Here is a 9,496-nt window from a genome sequence, read left to right on the forward strand (position 1 = left end):
TATGTGGGCCACCTTCTGCCACTGAAAACGAAGTCGTTTTAGAGTCTTATTTCTTAAAATTACTTGCCTTAGTACTGACTTAAACCAGAATTTTAGACTGAATCTGTGTGCCGGAGCAGGACTCAGACCTGGGACATTTGCATTTCGCGAGGAAGTCGTCTATCGACAGACCCAGCCGGCCGCGGTAGTCTCGCGGTTCCAGGCGCGCAGTCCGGAACCGTGCGACTGCTACGGTCGCAGGTTCGAATCCTGCCTCGGGCATGGATGTGTGTGATGTCCTTAGGTTAGTTAGGTTTAAGTAGTTCTAAGTTCTACGGGACTGATGACCACTGCTGTTAAGTCCCATAGTGCTCAGAGCCATTTCGACAGACCTATCAAAGCACAACTTTGTTGCTGATACTGGTGTCTTACAAACTGCTTCACTAGTCTCTCGTAGTAAGGACAATCATATTTAGTAATCTGCATTACGTTCATTTAAAATGGACTTACATTTACTTTTTGGTCAAAAGTCGTCTCACTGCATTGATGCAGCCCACAATAATGCCTTATCCAGTGCCAACTTTATCATTCAGAAGTAGCTACTACCCACTATATACGAAATTATTCCTAAATTATTTATAACATTTTTCCAGCCCCTGTCTTCCATATCGTGTTAGCCTTCTACTGCCAAGGACGTTATACTTGCCACACATAATAAATATCAAATCACTGTGGCCTCTCCCTTTATCAATGTCTTACGTATGTAGTTCTCCTTGCCGATTCTGCGGTGATCGTCGTATCAGTCCACCTAATGTTCAGCATCCTTAAGTAGGAAGACAAACGCTTCGACTCTTGTTTTCGGTCTTCCCACTGTCCGTTGCTCATATTGAGTGGTATACTCCAAAGTCATATGCTGAGTAATTTCAACCCCATATTAGTGTTAAATTTTAATACCGGTGGAATTAGTCTGACCGGGAGTGTCCTCTTTGCCTGTGCTAGTTTGCTGTCTATTTCCTCCTTGCTTCGACAGGCCATTACTATTTTGCGTCCAGGATAGCAGACATATTTCACTTCAGCTACTTCACGATCGTCAGTTTTGAAATTAAGCTTGCTTCTCACTTTCACAAACTATAGAAACCTCGCTTGCAAATCTGCACTCAGAACTTTGCCCCCCACTCCTCTTATCCTTTCTTTTCATTCCCTTATTCCTTAATCGAAGCATAGAATGAACAATATGGAAGGAACAGTGCATCCTTATTTTAACACACTTCGTAATCCGAGCACTTCGCACTTGGTCTCACATTCTTATTATTCCCTCTTGTTACGTGTATTTATTGTATATTACCGGTCTTTCGCTTCTCCTTATTCCTTTTTCTGCGACACTTTAGAAAATTTCACACCATTTTACATTGTCAAAGGCTTTTTCTTTGAAAGTCTGTCGACTTTTATTAACTTTTGCTTCCACTATCAAGCGCAACGTTAAAACTGCCTCTGATATTATACTTACACAACCACAAACGTGGAGACTGCGCCACACTCGAACCCTGAATTCAGACCTTACAACTGAAGTCGAGACTCATCTGACCAGTCCACGGTTTTAAAGTCGTCTATGGGCTAACCGATATGGTCACGAGAACAGGAGAAGCGCTGCAAGAGATATGCTGCTAGCAAAGGCACTCCATCAGTCGTCTGCTGTCACAGACCATGGACTCCATACTTTGCCGCACTGTGCTAACGGATACGTTCGTCGTACGTCCCACATAGATTTATGTGGTTATTTCATACATCGTTGGTTGTCTGTTGACACTGACAACTCTATGGGAACGCCGCTGCTCTTGGTCTTTAAGTGAAGGCCGTCGGCCACTGTGTTGTCCATGGTGTGAGGTAATGGTTTCTTGGCACACCTACGGCACTTTGCCTCTAGGAAGATTGCCTTTCCTAACTATTTTCGAGTTCAAAAAGAAAAAAAGGGAATTTTGCTGTATTACATATCCTCGTCTTCCAGGCCTTAAGTCTTGAGTTGTTCTACGTTCAGTATGTGGCCTTCAGCCCAGCTTTTATGTCGAATATTCTTAACACAGCGCCGGCCGGGGTGGCCGAGAGGTTCTAGGCGCATCAGTCTGAAACCGCGCGACCGCTACGGTCGCAGGTTCGAATCCTGCCTCGGGCATGGATGTGTGTGATGTCCTTAGGTTGGTTAGGTTTAAGTAGTTGTAAGTTCTAGGGGACTGATGACCTCAGCTGTTAAGTCCCATAGTGCTCAGAGCCATTTGAACCTTAACATAAGGCCTTCTGACGTCTTAAATTAAAATCTGAAATTCACATGTTTAAAACCTTTTTAAATTTTCTTCGCTATTAGATATTCTTGTTATCCAGGCCTTAAGCCTCAGTTCTTCTATGTCTAGTGTGTGGCCTTCAGCCCAGTACTTATGTAAAATTTTGTAGCGTAAGGCCTCCAGCCACGTGTTTTCATTAAAGCAATTTTAATAACTTGTGTTCGCGCTTTCAGCCGTTAGGTTTTTGAGTCCTTTTAAAGCCATGTGCGATTAAGTTTTTTTTTGGAAACAGTAACTGATCTTGGCCCCTTTCCACAACCATAACATGATCCGCTCTGTCCTACGAAACAAGATTTCAGCTGATTGCTAGATCAACAACGAAAGAAAGCGAGATACTGCTCGGCGCCAACCTTGCAGAGGTAACACTTGCCCACTGGCGACCCGACATCTCTGCGCATGGAAGGATCCGACCCACGTCCAGCAGGATGACCAACTGGCGAGGCCCACAAACGGTCAAAAGACCAAACACACGTCGGCCGATGAGACGACCGACCGAACGACCAACAAACGTCGTTCCCGCTCCAATCTTCTTCCGTCGGGCAGTTCATGTGTGTCCCCAGCTGTCGGAGAGTACTGGATGTCCGGACCGCACTGGCGCTCCGTCCCAACTGAACTCGAGACAGACGACGAGTCAGAGATGCTAGCGGTTCCTTGAAAGAGAATACGACAGTGCTCTTATCGATAAGCGCTGCTGCTGCCACTCGGGGCAGGCAAGCCAGCAACTTAGTGACGCTAGTAAATGGAATATGAATCAAGGCGACAGTTCCGTAAAGACAAACTGTCAAGCAAGAAACAGCATGAACAGGAGCCGCGCACGGTCCAATATGTAAGTAAAATGTCCTCCCTGTACCGGAATATACACAACGGATGTACGAGTACAGGCTATAGACGCGGGATTGACGACTTATGGATATTTGAGTCTGGCCGTGAGCCGTGTACAGATACTCAATGCTAAGGCGACTGACCGCGAAAAGCGGGAAATTCGGGTTCGATTCCCGGTCCGGCAAAAATTTTCGTTGTCATCATTCCATTCTACAACTAATGCGTATTTCATGGGAGCTGTATTCGCCTCAGTGCTATTGCATCGTAATTCGGAATAACATTGACATAGCAATATTGTACTTCCTAAGTATGATTGATAGAAGAAGACAGAGAAAATCCATCGTATAGAGGTGAATATCGTCACGGGACCGTTTACTCTTTGTGAGAGCATTAAGGAGATGCTCAAAAAAGTTTACTGTCACGCGCTTCAAGAGGAGCGTAGTACATCAACGAATGGTTTACTGTTGAATTTTCGATATCCTATGTTCTGAGGAGAGTCGGAAAAGATTACTTTCTTCCACATATGTCTCATGAAATGATCGTAACTAGAAACTCAGAGGTTTTGGGTGTCATACGGATCGGGTTCCCGGGTTCGATTCCCGGCCGGGTCAGGGATTTTCTCTGCCTCGTGATGGCTGGGTGTTGTGTGCTGTCCTTAGGTTAGTTAGGTTTAAGTAGTTCTAAGTTCTAGGGGACTTATGACCACAGCAGTTGAGTCCCATACTGCTCAGAGCCATTTGAACCACTTTTTTTGTCATACGGATCTCTGTCGACAAACATGGCTTAGAGTTGTTAGATGTACAAGTAGAACGATTTCATGTCTGAATGGTCTAAACTCGTAACCTCGCTTATCCTACCTTGCCAATATAAACATTAAAGTTCAGTGGTTGACAGTGAGTTTGCATGCCCTCATTTCCTCCCAGATACGACAGATTAGCGGCCACAATGTTTTCACAACGTTTCCTCAGAGTTAGCCGCAAAAGAAGCTGATAAACCGCTAGCTGTCTGCTGTGGTAGCGGCTAAACCTTCTCTGGTTACTGAACATTCCACTGCTCTCATCGAGATCTGCTACTGAAGAAAATTCGATGACTGAAGTTTTCGAATTCATGATAGAAACCGATATTACGTATTAACTTCCTTCTGCCTGAGCTGATTCGAGGCTTCGTTTCATCTCTTAGATTACAGTGTTGTTGTTTTGCAATTTTTTAAGTAAATTTGTAACTGTAGCGCCATCAAGGATGTTTACAAATGGCAGTAGTTAGTGCAGACTCTGGGCACAATATTTTGTCTAGCGACCACACTGCCGTCCCATCATTAGGTGAACTGATGAACTGTCTGCTTGGCATCCGGCACAGAACTTTCATAACTACTTCTCCTCCTCCTCCTCCTCCTCCTCCTCTTCCTCCTCCCCCCCCCCCTATCAGATTGCCGTTGTATGTTCCATCCATGTCCACTTATGCATCTCCAATCCTTGGCGCCGGCCCAATTTTCCATCCTTGATATCCACCCAGATACACGTACTGGCGGCAACCCTGCTGTTCATGTCTAACGATGAAGTCATTCGTCTTAGAATGTTTCCCTCGCCTTCTTAATCAGATTAACAGCAACGATGCTATCACGATTAATCATCAGTTCCCTTACTCGTATCTCGGTACATTCTTTAAAGAGAAAGCCGCAGAAGTTGAACGTTTGGGTAACAATCTCAGTATGATCGTAATCCATTCCGTGTATTTTCGATACGCAATGTTCCAAGACTGCCGAATTATTAGACTGTTGCAATCTGGTGGGCAGTTGGTGTTCTTGGCAACAGTCTACGTTAATACGTACTGTTTGAGCCATTGATACATTGGCACGGTATCTGATAGACCCCGGATTCCCATAGTCCGAGGTCATCTTTCCTTGTAAGTGCCCGTGTTTTTAGTTAGTTTTTCCTGAGGATTCGTCCTATCTTTGAGGATATTGCACCGCAAAAGTGGTGTTGCTCTGAAGTTCTTTGTCTGTTGACACCTGTTGTGCAGTACGTGTACGACGTAGGGCTCTTGGAACTTCTCACTGCTTTTACCAGTCCTTCAGAAACTGCGTCCTCACCTGTTCAAGTAATCTGTTGAGACTTTCATTGTCAGAAAAGTTGAGAGTCCTGGTGTAAGAATGTGTTGAGCAACCGGTTCCTGTGGATCAGATTGTGAACAATGAAGTGAAACTAACAGATTATAATGTTAAAAGTTATCAGGCAGTAATCTCCGAAAACCTCAGTAATGGGACCGTACAGCTTTTTCGAATAAAATAAGTGCGTTGGTCTGACTGGTCTTGAGTGACTAGTTTCATGAGGCAAACCCATCGTTGTTGCATGAAACTCAGGATTTAATCAGCACTCTAGAACTGGCAAATACATTTAAAGTTTGACCCAGCTGTTAGAGGCATTAATCTCACAGTACACTACAAAGATGTATTTATAGAAAACAAGAAACTGAACCAGTAGGCCTATCTGATTCAGGTTGTATGACAGATGCTCTTAATTTTCCACGATATAATGGAAACGTTATAAATACATACAAATAGACAAGAAAATCTGATTTTTACACGTTACGTAACCCACAAACATAGGAAATATAGTATTAAAAATTGGATTGGTAGAATTAGTTCACCAAATTTCGTAACGAAGTTGAAATAATTATTTAATAAGAATACTTCATGATGATATTTTTAAATAAAAAATAAACACGTTTTCATCATTTCAATGTACGGGCGTACACACAACACGTCTTTTATACACTGAAACCAAAGTATGGACAAGCACAAACGATTATGTTGTTTGTTACATTTCAGTTTCTCCCGGCTTTATTCATGATGAAATAGTTCACAGGTAAACGGCCGGATGTGTATCCGACGGGCACAATATTTCGTCAAACAGCCATTTTGACATTAGGTGCACTAATGAACTGAAGATCCCGGAATTAATTTTTTCTTTAGCACTTATCACTCTTGCCCCAGAAAAGGGAGAGTGGGCTCTCTGAAGTCATGCATTGCCATTTTCAGTCACGTTAGTGTTACACACGAGGAGCGTTCAATAAGTAATCTAACGTATTTCTTTATCAGCTAGTTACCGTTGAAAATACACGAAATTTACTGTATGATATAGTGGTCTACTCCCGCTTCTGTCACTATAGTTCCATTGAGTTCCGATATGCAGCGACGCTACACGTAGCTTTCACAATGACGTCTGTAACGGAGGTGCGTTCCAAGCAGAGAACTTTTATGAAGTTTCCTTTGAAGAAAACTAGAGCATTGCTTATATTCACAGGTGCTTGCAGAATGCCTACGCAAACCTGGCAGTGAACAAAAGCACAGTGAGTCACTGGCCGAGGCCCCTGTCATTAGACCAAGAAGATAGCGCAAACCCGTCCGATCTCCCGCATCTCAGCTGGGCGCCCAGAACTGTGACTCCTGCAGTGTTGAAACGTACGGACAGTATCATTCGAGATGATCAATGGGTCACAATCAAACACTTCGCTGGGCCTCTGGATGTCTTTGTTGGTTGTGGTGACACCTTTGTTTACCAGTTAGGGTACTCAGAGACGTATGACCGCTGGGTGCCTCGCCGCCTAACAGGAGACCATAAAGTAACGAAGGACCATGTATGAGGAATTTCTTGTGCGCTACTAGGCTGATTGTTACAATTTACTTTCGAATGTCGTTTCAGGCTTTGAAAAATGGGTTCATCACTTCGGACCAGAAACGAAACGGCAATATAGGGCATCACTCCACGTCACCCCCTTCACCCTCAGCCGGTAAAGTCATGTCGATGACCTTCTAGGATTCTGAAGGGGTTATTGTGTTTGATGTCCTCCGTAATGGTGCAACGATCACATCTGAAGTGTATAATGCTACCCTTCGAAAAGTGAAGAAACGAGTTCAGACTGTTCGTCCCACAGAAACATAATAGACGAGCTTGATCTTCTCCATGATAACGCAACGCCTCACACAAGAAGAGCTCACAAAACTTCAGTGGACTTTCCTTCATGCTCAATTCTACAGCTAGGATTTCGCAACTTCCATCTACATGACCTAACGGACGATGCATCATGTGGGGTAATGGGGTGGTTATTGATGCGGCAAATTGTTGTTGCCAACGTTAACCATTAGAGTGATGGCATGTGGGCGTACAGGTCCACATAGTAAGATGGCGGAACGCCGTCGCACTGAATAGAGATTATGTTTGAAAAATAAGGTTTTGAAGCCAAAGGAGTGAGGAATAATGGTGGAATTCCGAATAAAATGAACCTGTTTTTTCCGAAAACAAGGTGTTGCCTTGCTTACTGAACGCTCCTCGTTAATTCATATATTTTACCTACACTCTGCAAAAGGCTGAAAGTGCTTTCCTTTCAGTCTGATAGGTAACTGTCTTCACGCACCTGAGGAGAGTGCGGAATTGAAATTAAAAGTGAAGATCTAAGGCTATCAAGCCTATGATGCCAACATAGTCAGGAAGTCCAACACCAGATTAGGGACAATACAACACAGACAGGATAAAGCTGTAACGCCAGTGTGCGACGGCTCAGCCTGCGAAGTAAACATCTACACGGTTCCGAGGTACCACATGATATGCTACGTGGAGTTCCTTTCACGGGAACTGCATAGATTTTTATTCAGTCATTTGCTTAGGAACATGGTATTTGGCCTAATATTTCGATGATTTCATCTAATGCTCACGTATCTGTATTATAAGCGGTGTCTGCCTGTGTGCTGTACACCTGGTTTCAGGGAGCTAGGAGTTATGTAGTAGCCTTCCCTTTTCATTTTATAGCATTGGTTATTAGTATCACCGTCACCGTCGTCTGAAAGACACTACCTTTTGATTTCCGGAGTAAATATTTTTGTGGGCCGAGTGCAGCGCGACAGTCGAGCAGTTTGAATGATGTAGAGCAGGCAGTTGGTAGTCTTAGTTTGTTGCCTATACGGTGCTGTCCACTTGTATTCCGTGAGCTAGTGTCTGTATAGCATCTCGCGCTTTCAATTTTGTGACATTATTAGTATCGCTTTCAGCGCCGGCTTTAAAGTCACCAGAGCTAATTTTTTTTTCCAAACTTATTAATAAAAAATGGAACTGAAATGCTCCTGTTGAGTTTGGATGCTGTCCTTCAACAGTTGGAAGCTCTGTTGGTCACAGTGGAAAGGCTTCAGCCCACTGTCCTGAGCTTCAGTGGCATTGAGGTGACCGAGGAGATTGCTTTGGTACCTGTGAAAGTGAAGTTACGGATTCCTGATGAAGCTGCGCCTCCCGATTCAGGCGTTCCAGCTTATCGACAGTTACCTAATGGTGACAGGTGAACAGTGGCGGGGCATGAATCACCGGGCAGGAGGTAAAACTGGGAACCGATGGGAAGGCTGTCCCTTATGTTTTAAAAACTAGTTTGAGGTACTGCCTACAGCTGAAACTACGTCTGAGCCAGCCCGTGAAACCTCGCCACTGCAAGCTCCACTGTTAAACAGATGTTGGAGGCCACTAAGAAAATAGCACGCGAGTCGGGAAACAATGTCAGAGCCCACATTGTGATCCTGCCAAGTGTCTCTTCCGACATGAGGAGGCTCTACCGAAAGCTACTGAGCACACTACGTGCACCCAGCTGCTAATCGTAGCTCACGTCGGCGAGAATTACGCCTGCCACCCGGGTTCAGAAGCTATCCTCTGTTGCTACAGGTTGTTGGCTGTCTAGACAGGTAGCCTCACCAACAAGATGGTAACAGAACTACCGTTTTGTAGTGTCATTTGCAGAACAGATCGTTGAGCTCTGTTTTGGGATTGAGTGGATGGCCTGAAATAGAAGTTCAGACGATTCTGCGACAGTATCGGATGCAATTCTTTCGATCTCCCGTACCGTGTGCGGAATTATAGAGTGCCCCTTAATAGAGCAGGAAGCGGGTACTAGGGTAGCATAATACATACATGGTGTGCCCATGTGCGTTTTTAGGATATCCCACAGGCCCTCCATAGGCCCTACAAGATGCCTGCTGATTCCAGAAATATCATCGAGCGAGGTGGCGCAGTGGTTAGCGCACTGGACTCGCATTCGGGAGGACGACGGTTCAATCCCGTCTCCAGCCATCCTGATTTAGGTTCTCCGTGATTTCCCTAAATCGTTTCAGGCAAATGCCGGGATGGTTCCTTTGAAAGGCCACGGCCGATTTCCTTCCCCATCCTTCCCTAACCTGAGTTTGCGCTCCGTCTCTAATGACCTCGTTGTCGACGATACGTTAAACACTAACATCCTCCTCCTCCTCCAGACATATCAGAGAAAGAAACTGTAAATATAGTGTTAGTTAACTGCGAGACAATCTGTGAATAGGTCCTGGAAGTAAT

The 9,496-nt window shown here is 44.5% G+C and overlaps 1 non-coding gene across 1 annotated transcript; it reads left to right on the forward strand.

Annotated features, from left to right (window-relative positions):
- Positions 1–9,168: 9,168 nt before the first annotated feature.
- Positions 9,169–9,241, forward strand: Trnaa-cgc. Its single transcript has one exon. It is a non-coding gene; the product is annotated as a tRNA-Ala (tRNA).
- The last annotated feature ends 255 nt before the right edge of the window (positions 9,242–9,496 follow it).

This window comes from Schistocerca americana, chromosome 3 (assembly GCF_021461395.2).
Source record: "Schistocerca americana isolate TAMUIC-IGC-003095 chromosome 3, iqSchAmer2.1, whole genome shotgun sequence".
Taxonomy (NCBI): Eukaryota; Metazoa; Arthropoda; class Insecta; order Orthoptera; family Acrididae; genus Schistocerca; species Schistocerca americana.